The sequence below is a fragment of the Sorex araneus genome, chromosome 10 (assembly GCF_027595985.1).
Source record: "Sorex araneus isolate mSorAra2 chromosome 10, mSorAra2.pri, whole genome shotgun sequence".
Lineage (NCBI taxonomy): Eukaryota > Metazoa > Chordata > Mammalia > Eulipotyphla > Soricidae > Sorex > Sorex araneus.
In genome coordinates, this window is record NC_073311.1 from 65,338,853 (window position 1) to 65,355,842 (window position 16,990).

The window sequence follows — 16,990 nt, forward strand, 5'->3', positions numbered from 1 at the left end:
CTGATGCAACTGTGCAAAGCCTCTGCCTCTGCGCGTTCAACTGGGGCAAAGGGTCAGGGCGTTGAGCCCGACGCCCTGTGACGCTTTCTGGCAACTGTGGAATAATGTCGCTGTAAAGAAGAAGCTGACCAAGAGGCAGCGACCAGCTTGCTGCATTCCCAAGAGCAGACGTTAGGGCAGCGCCTCTGTCCAGAAAGTGACTCTGGTGACCCCCCACACCCTCGGCGGCCGTCCCATGCCGGGCAGAGGGGGAGAGCGGCCCCCGAGCCGCTGACCCTGTTAGCCAAGGGGATCATTACACAGCTTCACCCCGCAGAGGGTGCAGGTTAGCCGATTCCTAATTGGTAGCCCAGCCACTGCATCTGGCTGCATCCAGCTGTAATTACTCTCATGTGGCCGCCTGAACTTCGGCTGCGCGTGGAAAGGCAGCGAAGTGGCCCTTCCTCCTCCTCCGCGGTCACTCTTACTGACCTGTGCAAGCTCAGCCGGGTGGCCCCCCCCAGCCCCATGGGTAAAGAAGCATGCACGGAGTGCAGCCTCCCAGGACTAGCCCAGGACCCCCAGGACTCCCTGCGGGAGGGCGCGCTCAGCACGACCCGGGCCCGGGCCCGGGCGGACGCGAGTGGACGCCCGGGAGGGCCCGAGCGCCCGTCCCTCGCGAGGGGCGTGGAGGGGGCCGCTCCGGGCCACTGTAAACATGCCGGGGAAAGTTTCAGACAGGACGCGCCGGTCCCTCCCCCTCGCGCCGCCCTCCGCGCCCGGCCGCGGCAGGAAAAGCCGCATTTTTGCTCCCCCTACGCCCACTTGCAGCCCCAGCCCGGCTCCGCCAGGAATGTGCCCGGCCCGCCGGGAGGAGCGACGGGGCCGGCGCCCAATCGCCGGGGCCCGCGCGCCGCGGCCCCGCCCCCCGCGCGCGCCGGTTGGCGGGCGGGCCCCGGGGGCGGGGCCGCGCGGCGCGGGCGGGCCCGGGCCGGGTGACGTCACGGGCGGCGGGGCGGGCGCGGGGCTGGGCGCGGGCCGCGGGCTGGACGCGGCGCTGGACGCGGCGCCGGACGCGGGGGCCGGCGGCCGGGCGGCGGCAGGTAAGGCGCGGGGTGGGCGCGCGCCGGGCCCCCGAGCTCCCCCGGGGCGGGCCCCTCCTCCCCGGCCGCTCCCGCCGCGGTCCGGCGCGCGGGGCCGGACCCCCGGGCTGCCCCCGGGGCCCCCCGCGCTGCCCGGCCGCGGGGGACGCGGAGCACGTGCGTGCGGGCTGGGGGGCGGCGCGGGGCGCGGGCGGGGGCCGGCTGCGCCGTCATCCTCAGCGTTGCCGCTATTATTACTCTTGTTGTCGTTGTGCCCCTGCCCCTGCGCCCGGGCCGCCGAGTCCGGAGTGCGGCAGGGCAGGGGTGCAGGCGCCGCTCGGACCCGCGCCCGGGTGCCAGCCCCGCCCCTGCGGCCGGCGGCCGGCGTGCCCGCGCCCCTAGCACGTCCCGGCCACTCGCCCTCCCGGGGTCCCGGCGCGCGCCCCCCGCTCCGTGCCGGGGTGGCCGGGGTGCCTGGGTGGCCGGGGTGGCCGGGCGCGAGTGTCCACCTGGAGAAGTGCCCACGGTGGCCACGGCCGAGCCCTCCCGTCCCCCCCCCCCCGACCCCGCATGCCGGGACGCGACTTTCCCAGCACGTGGGCCCCGGGCCGTGGCCCCTGGCTTCCGCCCAGGGGCGCGGAGTGGACGCGCTGGCCACCCGTGTCCCCCGGGCGCGTCCCGTCCCGTCCCGGGGAGGGATCGTTTGTCCAGAGGGAAAAGATGTTTCGAGACGCGGAGGGGTGGAATTCTGCTTTTCCAGTTTCTTTTCTGCTGTCCATTTCCTGTCTCCAGCCCTTTCTCCCCCTCCCCGCCGGGGCGGCGGCGCTGGAGGTGAGGGGAAGGGACTCCTCCCGGGATGCCGGGATGGTGCTCCAGGCCCTTCCTTTCGGCGGGGGCCGTGAGTCAGGGCTCCCTTCCCCAGAGGAAAGAGTGAGGCTCTTCCCGGGCCAGCCCCAGGAAGTGGGTGTGGATGCCTCGCCAGCTCCAGCCGCGTCCTGGGCGCCCGGGCCCGGCCTGTCCCTCGGCCCCGGGACCGAGCCTGCGCCCTCCCGCTAGGGCGGGGGTCCTGCACTCTGCCCGTGGGACCCCCCTGCAGCCTCCGCCCTTTATGTTTGTTTGTTTGGAGACCTCCTGTCTGCATTGTTCTGGGTTCCTGGGAACAGCAGCTCCGCGCCCTGGGTGGGGGCCGGCCTTCCTCCCGGGAGCACCTGATGGCCAGTTCCCGGGGGCCGGGCGCTGGGCTGGGAACTGGAGTGGGGGTCACCGTGCCTGGGCTCTGGCTGTGCCCCCAGAGAACAGACTGTCCCAGGGAGCCCTTTCCGGGGGAAGGAAGATGCGGCTCTCGAGTCAGGAAGCTCCGGGGGTCCCAGGCTGGGCGTGGGTGACGCCCCGCAAGCCGGGAATTGCCTCGGACGTCGGCCTGATGGGGCCGGCTCAGGGTTCCAGACGTCCACGCTCCCGGCCAGCTCGGGGCGCTGAGTGCCACAGTCCACCCTCTTTGTTTGCGCCGGTGTCTTGTCATGTGTTTGGGAGGCAGAGGGGGCAGGGGTGGTGGGGGGTTTGTTCGGCAGCCAGTGTTCGGGGCCACACCCAGCAGCGCCGAGTGGCTCCCCCTGGTCCAGAAGGCCACGGGGGGTGCTGGGGGTTGAACTGGGGTCTGCGGCGTGCAAGGCGGACCCCTGGGCCGCGCACCATCTCTCTGGCTGCAGGTCCAGCGGTTTCCAAGGGCGGATCTTGGGAGAGGGTCGGACCACTGAGAAGGGCCCCGCCAGGGCTTGGGTAAGGTTCCTGGCCCGTCCAGCTTCCGCCCTCCGTGGCCGGGAATCGGACCCTGGTCCCGAGCCCTGGTCCTCTCTCTGGGGCACGGGCGGTCTTTGGGGAGCAGGCTCCTGGGAGGAGAGCTCGCTGGTTGTTTATTGTCATCTTTTGTGTCCCGGCGTGAGATGAATCCCAGCAAGGTCGTTCCCACCCTCTTCCTGTCCCGCCTCTGAGAAACCGCCTTTCCCTTCCCGGTGCGTGTGTGTGTGTGTGTGTGTGTGTGTGTGTGTGTGAGTGTGTGACACGGGCTCGGGGACGGCAGCCTTCCGCCCCGCTCCCCGCTCTGTTCCTTTGCAGTGACCTTCTCCCAGGGCCCCGACCTGGCTTGTCTAGCCTTTCCAACATGCGTGAACACGTGCCCACCCGTGCGGGGTCGCCGGCTTCGGCTGTTGTTGACCAAACCGCGGCCTCGCGGGCAGACGGGGCGGGAGCTGCCCAGAGAGTCCTTAGCTCCGAAGCGAAAGGGAAAGTGGCTGCGGAGTGGGCAGGACGCACTGCGGGGGGGCGGGGGGCGGGGGGCGCAGTGCCGCCTCTGCCGGGGTGGACAGATGGACAGGGCTGCCGTCTGGAGCCAGGCCTTGTTTGCGAGGGCCACGTGGACTCTGCCCCCGGCCCGGGGCGTGTGTGACTCACCTGTGACTGGCCCCCGCGCACCGCCTTGCTGTGGGCTGGCCCGTGCGGCGGGTCCGGGTGTGAGCGTCGCAGTGCACCCAGAGCTGACCCCGGGAGGAGCCGTGCGGGCTGCGGGCTGTGGGAGGGCGGGGCTCGGGCTCCCGGGGCCCCTCGGGCTGGGCACCCCAGGGCGCCTGTGCTGAGCCAGGTGCTCGCCCGGGGCACGGCTGCCGCCCGGGGGAGGGTCCACCGGAGAGGCGCCCCGGAGCTGCCCGTGCCCCGCGTCCAGCCTGACCCCCCCCCCGCTTGCCTGCCCGGGGGCTCGGCCCCCCGCAGCCCTTCCAGCACCCCCGTGACCCGCCCAGGCGCCACGTGCTCTGCTCGCCGCAGAGCCCCGGGGGCGGGACGTGCCTGGTTCCCGGAGGGACCGTCTCCCCGCCGGTGGACGGGGACCCCGTGGCTCCCCTGTGCGGTGCCGCCCGCCTGCCCCGCTCTCTCGCCTGCCGCCGGCCGTGAGCGGCCCTGGGGCGCTGGAGAGCTGCGGGCAGTGCGGGGAGGAGGGACACGGCGCGGGGTGTCGCTGGGACGTGGAGTGGCGCCACGGAGGTGGCTTCTGAGAAGCGGGCGCTGTGTTCCTCTTGCCCCCGCCCGCCGGGGCGCAGCTTTGCACCCCTGGTGGTGTCTGCGGTGGAAGGTTCTCGGGTGCTCTTCCCGCACAGTGCTCCTGGGGGCCTCAGGCTGACGTGTGCTTGTCACGGGGCAGACGGGGAGGGCCCAGCGAGCCCGTGCCACCTTGTGTGACTCGCCTCCCGGGCTGGTGAGGCGGCCTGTCGGGGTGACGGGTCCCTGTGGCTGGGGGACCTGCTGGGGCCCCCACTCTGCCGAGCTCGCCTCTGTTGTTCCATGTCCTCCCTGGGGCTCTTTTCCTCAGGGGAGAGAGATTTGAAGCTCTCAGGTGAAGCAGGTGGGATACCCGGGCTTTTCTAGAACTTTCTGGAGCTGCTACAAGAGGGGCCGGAGTTTGCTGCCACCTGACCTTTGACTCGAGCCCGGGCTGCTGCCCAGGCTCAGCTGTGGTGAGCGGCTTTAGAGACTCAGTCACGGCACCTCTGGCCCATAGACCGCCACCCGCTGGCCACGCCTGGCAGGGCCGTCTCTTACGTCTCGGTGGGTGCTTTGCCCTCTCACATTCACTCACCCCAGGCCATTTGTGCCTGTCACAGCTGCGTGGGCTTCCCGCCGGGCCTGAGCCAACAGAGTGTGACCGCGGGGACGTTTGGTCACTCTTGGCCTGTGGAGGGAGGGGGGCAACACAGGGAGGCTGAGCTCTGTGTCCTCTTGTGTGTGCACTCATGGGTGGCTCTGAGGTGACATGTGCGGTGACAGGGTGGCCCTGATGTGATGTGTGCAGTGACAGGCTGAGGTGACATGCACTGATGGGGTGGCTCTGAGGTGATACAAGCCGTGATGGGGAGACTCTGAGGTGACATGTGCAGTGACTTGGTGACTGAGGAGATGTGTGCAGTGACAGGGTGGCTCTGGGTGACGCGTACAGTGACAGGGAGGCTATGAGGTGGTGTGCAGTGACAGGGTGGCTATGAGGTGGTGTGCAGCGACTTGGTGTCTGAGGGGATGTGTGTAGTGATGAGGTGACCCTGAGTGTCGTGTGCAGTGATGGGGAGGCTCTGAGGTGATGTGTGCGAATGTGTACAAGGAGACTGGATGGCTCTGAGGTGACAGAAGTGACGGGGTAGCTCTGAGGTGACATGGACAATGACAGGGTGATGCCGAGGTGATGTTGAGTGGCACGCCGATGTCATGCCTGGTAACATGCGTGTCGTTCTCTCCGTGAATGTCAGGGAGCGCCTCCTGCTGCGGCCTGAGTGCTCAGGGCACTTCTTTGCCCTCACAGTCTCCACACGGGATGGCACGGGCGGGCGGTGTGACTTTCTGGCACGTCATGGCGAGCACCAGGCGCAGAGAAGTCGGCAGCTGCCCCATGGTGGGGAAAAGTGTCACAGCCAGGACGCGCCAGCTCCTGAAATCCGGCTGCGAGGAGTCGCGGCTGCTCGGGGCCGGGCGGCGGGAGGGACGGGCTCTCTCTCACACGCGGCTGTAGCTTTCCCCGTCAGGCCCCCGGGTGGGACCCTGGAGGGGCCCCGCTGGGGGCTGCTGTGCCTCTCGGGCGAGTCGGGGGTTCGAGGCGGGGGCCCGAGAGATGCGCCGAGCGTGTGACCCGGTGCCCTGCTTGGCCTGCATCTCCCCACGCGGCTGGACTGTCGGCCCGAGTCGGTCCTGGGGACGGTGGCCAGGAGCTTCCTGCCCCGGCGGGCACCTGTGCTGTGGGCGGGGCCGCGGCTGGTCCTTCCTCGCCCTCGGTTGGGCCGGCAGTAGCCGCGGTCCCGGGGGCCTTCTTGCCCTTTCCCTTTCCCCGTGGGCTGTGCGGTGGCTCCGGGCCGTGCTCAGGGCCCGGGGGCCTCATTGGCAAGTGTCACCGGCCGGCGGCCAGGGGTGCCTGGGGCCGGGGCAGCAAGGCACGTGCTGAGCCGCTGTCCTCCCTCCGCCCGGCATTCTGGCTCCGATGGCGTTCAGTGGTTTTCCGGGCGGGAGGCCCCTGTCCGTGCTTGGGTTTGGGGCCCGCAGTGCTCGGGGCTTGTCCTGGCTTTTGGCTCAGGGGTCACTGGCGGGAGCCCCCTGACTCGGCTCTGTGGAGCCCCCAGCCCTGGGCCGACCAGCCACACCTGCCGGACCTGGCCCCTGTCAGCGGCCGGGCTCCGGGTCCCCGTGCGAGCACTGCCCCGCGAGCCCTGGGAGGGTGGGGGCCTGAGAAACCGGCCCTTTTCCCCGCGGCCCAGGAGCCTGTGCATGAGGACACGACTCACCTCCCCGCTGGCCTGGCCTCGCTCACCCGCACCGTCGGGCCGGCGTGGTTTCGGGGCAGAGGGCACGGCCGGCGGCCTCGGGCCTGCCGTGGGCAGAGTGGACACCCCGGGACGCGTCGGGGTGCTGGGGACTGCCATGGCTTGGTCTTACTGTTATTACTGTTAATTCAGCCATTTTCAGGTCAGTTACCTGAGATGGCCAAGGGATCCAGACTGGCCTCAGGCGTGTGACGCCCAACGGAATCCCCCACGGTGCCCACCGCCCCGCCGCTGCCCCCCCACCCGCCCGCGACTACCAGGGGCGCTTTGTGTGTGTGTGTCTGTGTGTATGTATGTGTGCAAGTCTGTATGTGTGTGCATGTATGGGTGTAATTGTGAGTGTATATATGGATGTGTATATGTGTATGAATGTGTGTATGTATATGTGTATGTACATACATGTGTATGCATTTATGCATTTGTAATATGTTTCTATATGTGTGTATGTGTGTATGCATATGTTATGTGTGTATGCATGTGTGTATGCACGTATATATGCACGTGTATATGTGTGTATGCATGTGTGTATTTGTGTGCACATGTATGTATGCACATGTGTGTATGCATGTGTGTATGCACGTGTATATGCATGTATGTATGTATGCACGTGTGTATGGTGTGCATGTGTGGATGTGTGTATGCACATGTGTGTATGCATGTATGTGTGTATGCACGTGTGGATGTGTGTATGCACATGTGTGTATGCATGTGTGTATGTGTGTATGCACGTGTGTATGTATGGGGGGCTTTGTCTGTGCCGGGCTCAGGACCGGCCTTGCTTCCTCCCCTCCAGGTGCAGGTGCTGTTCACACCCACTCCCAAGCTGCTTGCACCGTGACACGGAGTCGGTGCCGTTTTCCCGGCACACGAGGGGCACGCTGCTGGCTCTCCCTCCCCTCCAGGCCACACGCCTCCTTTCTCTGCTTTGGGCGCAGCCCCGGCTCCCCGGAATGCTTCTGCCCGGGTGGGTCCCGCTGAGCTGCCGGGCAGTTTGCGGCTCCCTGCGGCCAGATGACGCGTGTTTGCCCGCGTGTCCTGCGGGTGGCCGGGCCCGGCCGCTGCTCTGCGCAGGGCTGAGACGTGGCCCGGCCCGTGGCGTTGTGACTGTCCCGGGTCGTGACACTCAGGCAGTGGAGCAGCCTCACGGAGGCGAGGGAGCAGCGGGGCTGGGGAAGACGCGGGCGCCGGAGGACTCGCTTCCGCAGCTGTACGGGCTCAGGCCTCTCTCTGGGGGCGGGGGCGGCTCAGCTGCCCCCCCGCCCCCGCCCCCCAGGAGAGAAGCGGCACGGATGTTCCTAGCCGTCACCTCTGCTGAAGGCTCTGTGCGTGCCGCTCAGACGTGCTGGTGTCAGTGAGTGAGGCGAGACCCCTGGCCCCGCTGTTCCCGTGGGGTTGCAGTGCGTCTCCTCTCTAAGGTGGGGAGATCACGACCCCCTTCCAACAGGCCGGGCCTTTCCTTGCCCCCAAGCCCACGGATTCGCTTCCCTTTTCATCTCTTCTGTGGGGTGTGAGTCCGGCAGAGCCCAGAGGCTGCCTGGCGCCCCGCAGGGCTCGGGCAGGGCGAGGAGGGGGCCCCGCTCTGGCCCTGCAGCCCGGGGTCTCCAGGACGCCCGGGCGGAATCAGGGGCCCCAGGGCCAGCGCTGGTGGTGCTCGGAGAGGTGCCTGCGGGGCCCGTGGTCAGGGACGGAGTTGGGGCCAGCCCTGCGCAGGGAACGTGCCCTGCCTGGCCCTGCGGGAGGAGGTTCCGGGCCGGGCCTGTGGGCTGGGAGCTCGCCTGGGCCGGAGACGGGCTCCCTGGGGCTCCTTGGCAGACCGGGAGGGCCCAGCACTGTGCTCCGAGTGCCAAGATGCCACCGGTTGGGCAGCCCCGCGCCCGTGTCCCAGCCGTTCGTCTTGGCACTGGCCCTTTGAACGGGAGCCGAGGGCCAGGAGGTCCTGCTGGGCTCGTGGCTGCCGGCTGGCGGGGACCGAGCTGAGCTCCTGCTGCCGGAATGTGTCCCTGAGCAGGGCGGCTGGCGTCCGTCCCCAGGGGCACGTGGCCGCCTCTGGTCCTGGGTGGGAAAGTGACCCTCGCCGGCACCCCGGAGCCCGGAAGCCCCCCGACCCTCCGCCCGCTGCCCGGCCCCTCGGAGGCTGGCCGTGCTGGCCCACCAGGGACGCCACACGTCTGTGTCACGGAGGGCGTTGGAGCTGCAGGGACGGGGCCCGGGGCCTGGGCGTGGGCCTCCTTGGTAAGGGGACACGGGCGTGTGGCAGACGGGACGGCCCGGGCTCACCCGTACCTTCGGGGTGGCCCCCGGGGCGAGGTGAGCCTGCGATTCCCGGGCCGAGGCCACGTGGGGTCAGTGCCTGGAATAGCCCCAGGCGGCCCAGGGGCCCGGCCTGACCACGACTTCTGGGCAGTGGCTCTGCTGGGGAGGGGAGCCCTCTGGTGCCCCCCGGACACATCCACACCCGCCTGGAGCCCGCGGGGCGGAGGGCGCAGGGGCTTGGGCAGAGGCCTGGGGGTGTGCTCGGAGGGTGGGGACCCGGCAGCTGGCAGGAGCAGCAGCACACACACAGACACACAGGCACACACATGCACACAACACACATAGACACACATGCACACACAACACACACAGACACACAGGCACACACAACACACAACGACACACATGCACACACAACACACACAGACACACACGGACACACAACACACACAGACACACAGGCACACACAACACACGACACACATGCACACAACACACAGCATACAACATACACACAGACACACAGCACACTTACACAGGCACACTGACGCACACAGACACACACAGGCAGACACGCACACAACATACATAGACACACATGCACACAACACACACATGCACACACACACAGACACATACGCACACAAGACACATGCACACAGGCACACACACAACACATGGACATACAACATACACAGACATACACATGCACAGATGCACAGAACACACACAACGCGCACACACACAAAACACACACACACACACACACACACACACACATACTCGCGCGTGCACACACACACTCCTGGGTCTGGCGCCAGCTGTGCCGGGCCTTGCAGAGGCCTGCTTGGGGCAGCCCGAGAGCAGTGTCCTGTGGCCGGAGACGCGGGGCCCCTCAGCCGGCCGCTCCACAGCCCCCCGGGCGGCTGCTGGGCTTCCCTGCGCTGAGAGGCCGGTGGCGGGGCCGCGCCCTGTGCGCAGTCGCTCCTGTCCCCTCTCCGTCACGAGGCTCAGCCCTTCCCTGCCTCTTGGCAGGAGCGTCTCTCGCAGGACGGCGCCCGGCTGCCCGGCCGTGCACGGTGACGCCGCGCTCCCGGCCCACCAGCCCGAGGTCAGCGGGACGGGGCAGGGCAGAGCTCGCGGCTCCCAGTGTCCACGGAGACTCGGGGCCTGTGGCGGCCCGTGACGGGGGGGTGCCGGTGGCTCTGTGGCACGTGGGCTGGGGCCCCTGGGCCGCTCTGACAGCCCCAGGCCGCCTGTCCGTGTCGTGTCGGACGCGTGGAGTCCTGCTGGGCCGAGGCGTGGCCACGCGCGCCCCCGCCCCGGGAGGGAGCCGCTTCCTGAGCGCCCGCCCTGAGCAGCGCAGAGTGTCTTGGCCGGGACGCTGGTTTGGAGTCACTCGGTTCCACGGGGTGCCTGTCCAGGGCCCGCGGGTGGGCCCGAGCCCCGGTTTGGTGTTTGGTTTCCTGACGGCCCGAGGTTGGGGCTGGGGGTGACGCCGGGGGCACACTGCTGCCCAGCATCCCGAGGTGGGGGGCCCTGTGCCCGGCGCTGAAGCCCACATCCCGCGGTGCTCGGGCTCAGCCCTAGCGGGCGGCTGCGTGTGGGCGCCCCCCGAGGGCGGCACCTGGCCCCGTCTCTGTCCTGGGGGACGAGGCTGAGCCTCTCGGCGCTTCTGCTGTGCGTGTCTCCCCGAGACACTCCGGGCAGCACCCAGGGCCTCCATCGGACGGGCATCGAGCGAGTGCGAGCACCGGGAAGGGGGTCGCCACTGGCCGTGGGAGCCGGACACGGCTGAGAACTCGCCTTCCCGGCAGGCTCAGGCCAGGAGGGAGCGAGGAGGGGCGTCTCGGGCCCCGGCTGCCGGCCCTCCCGGGTCAGGGGGCGTCTCGGACCCTGGCTGCCGGCCCTCCCAAGTGGGGGTGTCTCGGACCCCGGCCGCCGGCCCTCCAGGGTCAGGGGGTGTCTCGGACCCTGGCTGCCGGCCCTCCCGGGTCAGGGGGCGTCTCGGACCCTGGCTGCCGGCCCTCCCAAGTGGGGGTGTCTCGGACCCCGGCCGCCGGCCCTCCAGGGTCAGGGGGTGTCTCGGACCCCGGCCACCGGCCCTCCCGAGGTGCTGCTGCTGCTGTGTGGGTGTTGGGGCCCACGAGGACCCCCGCGGAGGTTCGGGTCCATCTGGCCCCGTGGCCCGACGGTTCTTGGGGCACACGCGGGGCCAGGGAGGGCCGAGTCTCCTCCGCCCTCGGGGACGCTCACGGCCGTGCTGGGGTCACTGAGCCCGGGGCCCTCTTGTCCCCTCCGCACTGCCCTGCTCTGGGCGCCCTGCAGGGTGGCGGCTGTGGGCCTGGGCACGTCCGAGTCCGAGAAGATTCCGGGTTCCGCGGGCGGCCACCAGCCAGACCCCACAAGGAGCCCGGCGCCCCCTGTGCCCCCCGTGTCCCCCGTGCCCCCTGCCCGGGGCTGGGCCTGACGCTCTGGGTGGACGCGACTCTTCCTCTCGCATCACTGGGCAGACGCTCCCAGCCTCAGTCTGTCCCAGCACTCCATGGTTCTTACTAGGGCTCCCAAACAGTGCTCCGCAGGCTAGGGGAGGCTCCCGGGACTCAGCCGACCTGGTAGTGCTGGGGGCCGGGGGGAGGGACTGCACTGACCCTTGCTCCAGGGGGGCTGTCCCGGAGCCCCGAGCTCCCCTGCCCTGCCCTGGAGTGAGGAATGCGTGATGCTGGGGATCTCCGAGCACTTGGGAAGGAGTCCTCCCGTTTGCTGATGTCCTCGTCCAGGGAGGCCCCTCGAGGAGCCTGCTTGCTGCTGCTGGGGCTTCCCTTCTCCGCCGCAACCGCCTCACCGTGCTCCCCGCGACGCCCCGGGCTTGGGGTGCCCGCGGCAGACGACGCACAGGCCCCGCCGTGCCCTCGGAGCAGGAGTGGCCCCACAGGCGGTGCTCGCGGGTGTTTCGTACGTGAGCCACGCGAGGGGCCGGACGGTGCAGGGGGAGGGCGCTTGCCTGCGTCAGCCCACCCGGCCTGGGGGCCCGAGCATGACAGGCTTGTCCCCCCCGCTGGGAGTGGCCCCGAGCATTGCTGGGTGCGGCCCCCGAACAGCAGGAACCGTGGAGACACGCGGTTAGCATGTTCTTACGTTCTGTCTCTCGTTTCCCCTCCTCAGCCTCCTGCACCGTTCCGTGATTCGCTGGTGTCTACACCCACATTTTATTCAGTTCAAAAACAGTTTTATTTGCTGTTCTTGTGGGGACCACACCCAGCGGTGGTGTAGGTTTGGATGTGTGTATCAGTGTGTGTGTGTGTGTTTGTGTCTGAGTGTGTATGTGTGTGTGACTGTGTGTGTGAGTGTGCCTGTGTCTGGTGTGTCGGAGTGTGTGTGTCTGAGTGTGTGTATATAAACCTGAGTGTGTCTGAACGTGTCTGAGTGTGCAAATGAATATGTGTCTGAGAATGTGTCTGAGTGTGTATAAACGTGTGCCTGTGTGTATGAGTGTGTGTCTGTGTATGAGACACACACACGCAAATGAGTATGCGTATGAATGTGTGTATATGAGTGTGTTTGCACGAGTGTGTGTGTGCCTATGTGTGTGTGTGTGTGCCTATGTGTGTGTGCATGTATGTGTGTGTGCATGTATGTGTGTGCGTGTGTGCGTGCGTGTGCATGTGTGCATGTGTGTATGCGTGTGTGTGCGTGTGTGTGCATGTGTGTGCATGTGTGCTGTGTGTGTGTGCGTGTGTGCACGTGTGTGCCTGCAGGAGGGGGCAGAGAGCCCCGGGAGCGTTTCCCTGCCTCTCTGGCTGCGACTTCAAGCGAACAAGGTTCTGTCCTGTAACCAGACCCTGCGAACGTGGGCCCAGATGCTGTTTCCACGCTGCCTCCCGCGCCCTGCGTCTGTGTGCAGTGCTCACGCGTGCCAAATCCCGGTCCCGTTTGTGTCGGCGTCCTTCTCTGACGAGAGCTGGGGGTGAGGCCTGTGAGGCCGTCCCGCGGGCCGGCACCGGCCCTGCACAGGGCTGACCCTAGGGGTCCCCGCCACCACTGCTGGGTGTGACCCAGCCCCGCCCGCAAGGAGAAAGTGCTCCGGGAGACTCCTGGTGCTCGGGGCTCCGGGCCCCCAGCGCAGGAACCGCCCGGAGTGTTGTTGCTGCACAATTGGATCAGAGGCTGCCCACGGGACTGGAAAGCCTAATTATAGCCCTGCCGCCCGCGTAATTACAAGCTCTTCCTCCCAGACACGAAAATTAAACGGTGGGATTCCTCCGCGCGCGGGCCCGCTGGGGCGCAGACCTGCTATTTGCCGACGGGCCGTCAGCGTAGCTGGGCCGGCTGACGTGCGGAGGCCCCGAGGCGGGAGGCCCGACAGGGCGACGCGCGACGGTGCAGCTGCGGGGGCCCCCTCGGCTGTCGCCCTGCCTGTGTCGGCGGCAGGAGCTGCACGTGGGCCGCGCGGCTCCGCCCTCCCGAGTCCTTCGCTGGCCCTGGACGTGCAGACCAGTGGCCAGCTCGGGGCTCGGCCCGGGCTTCCAGGACGGTGCACGTCAGTCTCGTCCGGAAATTGGGCCGGGGCCTTGCTCAGAGCCCCGGGGCTGGCAGCCGGTGGGCGTGTCCGCGGGGCCAGAGGGGACGTGGCAGCGGTGCCCGGGGCTGACCGCAGAGCCCGGACCTCCCGCTGCCACTGTGCAGGGGGCAGTGTAGGGGTCGTCCCCGAGGGCCCCCCCTCTCGTGGTTCCCTTCCTGTGCCCTGGACGAGGACCGCGGCCACCAGCCTCCAGCCTTCTCTCTCCCGTCTCTGCGGGGCGGGGGCACCCCCGCTCTCAGGGCTCACCTGCACGGCTTGGTGCCCACAGACACACTGTCCGGGTGGGTGCCAGACCTGGCCCCAAGACATAACACCCGCTGTACCCGGGGACCACTGCCCACTGTCCCCTAGGGCACCACTGCCCACTGTCCCCAGGGCGTCACTGCCCACCGTCCCCAGGGCATCACTGCTCACTCTGCCCACTCTGTCCTTCCCCCATCAGGGCATTTCTGCCTGCTGCTACCCAGCTCCAGGTCATTAATAATCTCCCCCCCAAATGACTGTGCCTCCCCCCAGGGCGTGAGTGAGTGTTCTTCCCCCAGGGCGTGAGTGAGTGTTCTTCCCCCAGGGCGTGAGTGAGTGTCCTTCCCCCAGGGCGTGAGTGAGTGTTCCCCCCAGGGCGTGAGTGAGTGTTCCCCCCCAGGGCGTGAGTGAGTGTTCTTCCCCCAGGGCGTGAGTGAGTGTTCTCCCCCCAGGGCGAGAGTGAGTGTTCCCCCCAGGGCATGAGTGAGTGTTCTCCCCCAGGGCATGGTGAGTGTTCCCCCCCAGGGCTGAGTGAGTGTTCTCCCCCCGGGGCACGAGTGAGTGTTCTTCCCCCAGGGCGTGAGTGAGTGTCCTTCCCCCAGGGCGTGAGTGAGTGTTCTCCCCCCCAGGCCGTGAGTGAGTGTTCCCCCCCAGGGCATGGTGAGTGTTCCCCCCAGGGCGTGAGTGAGTGTTCTCCCCCCAGGGTGAGAGTGAGTGTTCTCCCCCCAGGGCGTGAGTGAGTGTTCCCCCCAGGGCATGAGTGTTCTCCCCCCGGGGCGTGAGTGTTCTCCCCCCCAGGGCGTGAGTGAGTGTTCCCCCCAGGGCATGAGTGTTCTCCCCCCGGGGCATGAGTGAGTGTTCTTCCCCCAGGGCGTGAGTGAGTGTTCTCCCCCCAGGGCGTGAGTGAGTGTTCCCCCCAGGGCATGAGTGTTCTCCCCCCGGGGCGTGAGTGAGTGTTCTCCCCCCAGGGCGTGAGTGAGTGTTCTCCCCCCAGGGCGTGAGTGAGTGTTCCCCCCAGGGCATGAGTGTTCTCCCCCCGGGGCGTGAGTGAGTGTTCTCCCCCCAGGGCGTGAGTGAGTGTTCTTCCCCCAGGGCGTGAGTGAGTGTCCTTCCCCCAGGGCGTGAGTGAGTGTTCTTCCCCCAGGGCTGAGTGAGTGTTCTTCCCCCAGGGCGTGAGTGAGTGTTCTCCCCCCGGGGCGTGAGTGAGTGTTCCCCCCCAGGGCATGGTGAGTGAGTGTTCCCCCCCCCGCCCCCCCCCGCGTGAGTGAGTGTTCTCCCCCCAGGGCGTGAGTGAGTGTTCTTGCCCCAGGTGTTAGTAGCTGTTCCTCCCCAGGCATCGTACCTGGCTCTCCGCCCTGACGCTGATGCCGCCTGTGCCCCCGCACCTTTCTGGGCACGGCCGCCTTGTCCCTGCCGAGCTGCCCCTCCCGCGCCTCCTCCCGCTCTGGGCCCGCGTGTCCCCTTGTTGTTCACCTGGTGGCTGCGTGACTTTGTTTACTGGGTTGCAGTGTCCCCACAGGGCAGCCAGCCGCCTGCTTCCGCGAGGAGGCGCGTGGAGGGTGCAGCCGCCCACGGCCTCTCTCCGGGGATGGTCTCCGGTGGCCCTCTCTGCCTTCTCATTTGTTTGTTCGTGTGCTTGAACCCAGGACCTTGCACGTGCTGTCACGTGCGTCCCGTCCCTGCCTCCTGGGTCTTTCTCTCCACTCGGTGCCTGCGCAACACTTTGCGAGGGGTCGGTCTCCTCACCGAGGGCTGAGTCTGGTCTTTAGGCTGTCGGAATGATCAGTCCACGGACACGTTCGAGTAATAAAGAATTTAGGGGACGGAACCGCCCCCTCCCCACCTCCCCGCCCGCCCGCATTTCAGTCCTCTGTGGAGACCCCAAACCAGAGGTTGTGTGGCTGCCTGCAGCGCCACCCCACCCCATCTATATGTGTGCGTGCGTGCATGTCTTTGTGTACGTGTGTGTGCGTGTGGGTGCATGTGCGTGTTTGTGTGCGTGTGTATGCGTGTGTGTGTGCGCGTGCATGTGTGTGCGTGTGTGCACATGCATGTGTTTGTGTATGTGTGTGTGCATGTCTTTGTGTACGTGTGTGCGCGTGTGGGTGCATGTGCGTGTTTGTGTGCGTGTGTATGCGTGTGTGTGCGCGTGCATGTGTGTGCGTGTGTGCACATGCATGTGTTTGTGTATGTGTGTGTGTGCGTGTGCATGTTTGTGCATGTGTTTGTGTGCGTGTGTATGCGTGTGTGTGCATGTGTTTGTGTGTGCGTGCGTGTGCATGTTTGTGCATGTGTGTGTGCGTGCATATGTGTGCATGTGCATGTGTGTGTGCATGTGTGTGTATGCGTGTGTGCACGTGCAGTGACTGACTCACATGTCTCTGGTCACAGACCTTGCCAGCCTCTCCCCGTGTCTGTGTGACAGCGGCTGTTGGTTCCCTGGGGTGGGTCTCCTGTTCCCAGTGGCTCCTGGGCTGCAGTGAGCGTGGTCCACAGAGCTTTCTGATGGGGTTGCTAGGCAACACGCATGTCATTGGGATGTTGTGGGAAGGGCTCCCCCATCATGCGCGTGTGCTGGGTTTGCGGCCCGCCCGCGCAGGCGTCTCTGGAGGACACCTGAGAACAGCAGTTCGCTCAGCGGGGGGAGAGCTGGCTCCGGGGAGGGAAGGACTTGGCTGTTTTTCGTTGTTGTTTTTTGTTTGGTTTGAGGCCAACCCCGCGGTGCCCGGCTTCCTCCTGGCTCTGCACCCAGGGGTCCCTCCGGGCAGCACTCACGACCCGGTGGGTGCGGGACTGACCCCAGATGACCCTGTGCGGGCGGCTCCTTCCCTGGCCCCGGGGAGCAGGCGCTTGGCCCCTGATCTGGCTCCATCCTGCAGAGCGGCAGGACCCTGGCGGCCCCCCGAGCGTGATGGACGCTCTCGTGCTCAGGGCCGTCTCCGGGCCGGGGAGCTCGGTGTCAGCCTCAGTTGCTGAAAGTGAATCAAAACTGCAAAGGCCGCAGTGAATGAAAATACTGATGGTTTTTGTCAGACACGCAGCTCAGCTGGGGACGCAGCCTTCGCCCGCCCGCTGCCTCCTGCCTGAGACTCGCCCGGCGGCGCGGAGACTCCTCCGTGGGGAGATGCGTGTGTGTGCATGTGTGTGTGCGTGTGCATGTGCGAGAACTGGCTCTGCAGGGAGCTGCCTTTGTGTGTGCATGTATGTTTGTGTATGTGTGCGTGTGCATGTGTGAGAACTGGCTCTACAGGGAGATGCCTTTGCTCTGTGTGTGTATGTGCGCTCTGGAAGGAGGAAGCCCCAGGCCCACCCACGGGAGGGAAAAAGCCAAGTAAAAGCCGGGCCCTGCGTGAACGGCAGCCGGGGGCGCGGCTCAGACCCCCAGGACGGGGACGGGAACGGCACTCGGGGCTCAGCGCCCGGTAACGCACGTACCTGAGCCCTACCCTCCGCCCGCAGCGGGCTCTGAAGAGCAGGAGCAGAGGAGCAAAGGCATCTCC

General features: G+C 67.3%; 1 protein-coding gene across 8 annotated transcripts in view; it reads left to right on the plus strand.

Annotated features, from left to right (window-relative positions):
• The first annotated feature begins 996 nt into the window (after positions 1–996).
• The window catches only part of PPFIBP1 (PPFIA binding protein 1), a 62,591-nt gene continuing 46,597 nt past the window's right edge, over positions 997–16,990 (plus strand). For all 8 annotated transcript variants that reach the window (XM_055118135.1, XM_055118136.1, XM_055118137.1 and 5 more), the window contains exon 1: positions 997–1,082. The gene's annotated coding sequence lies outside the window, so the exon portion shown is untranslated. The remainder of the gene's footprint in view (positions 1,083–16,990) is intronic.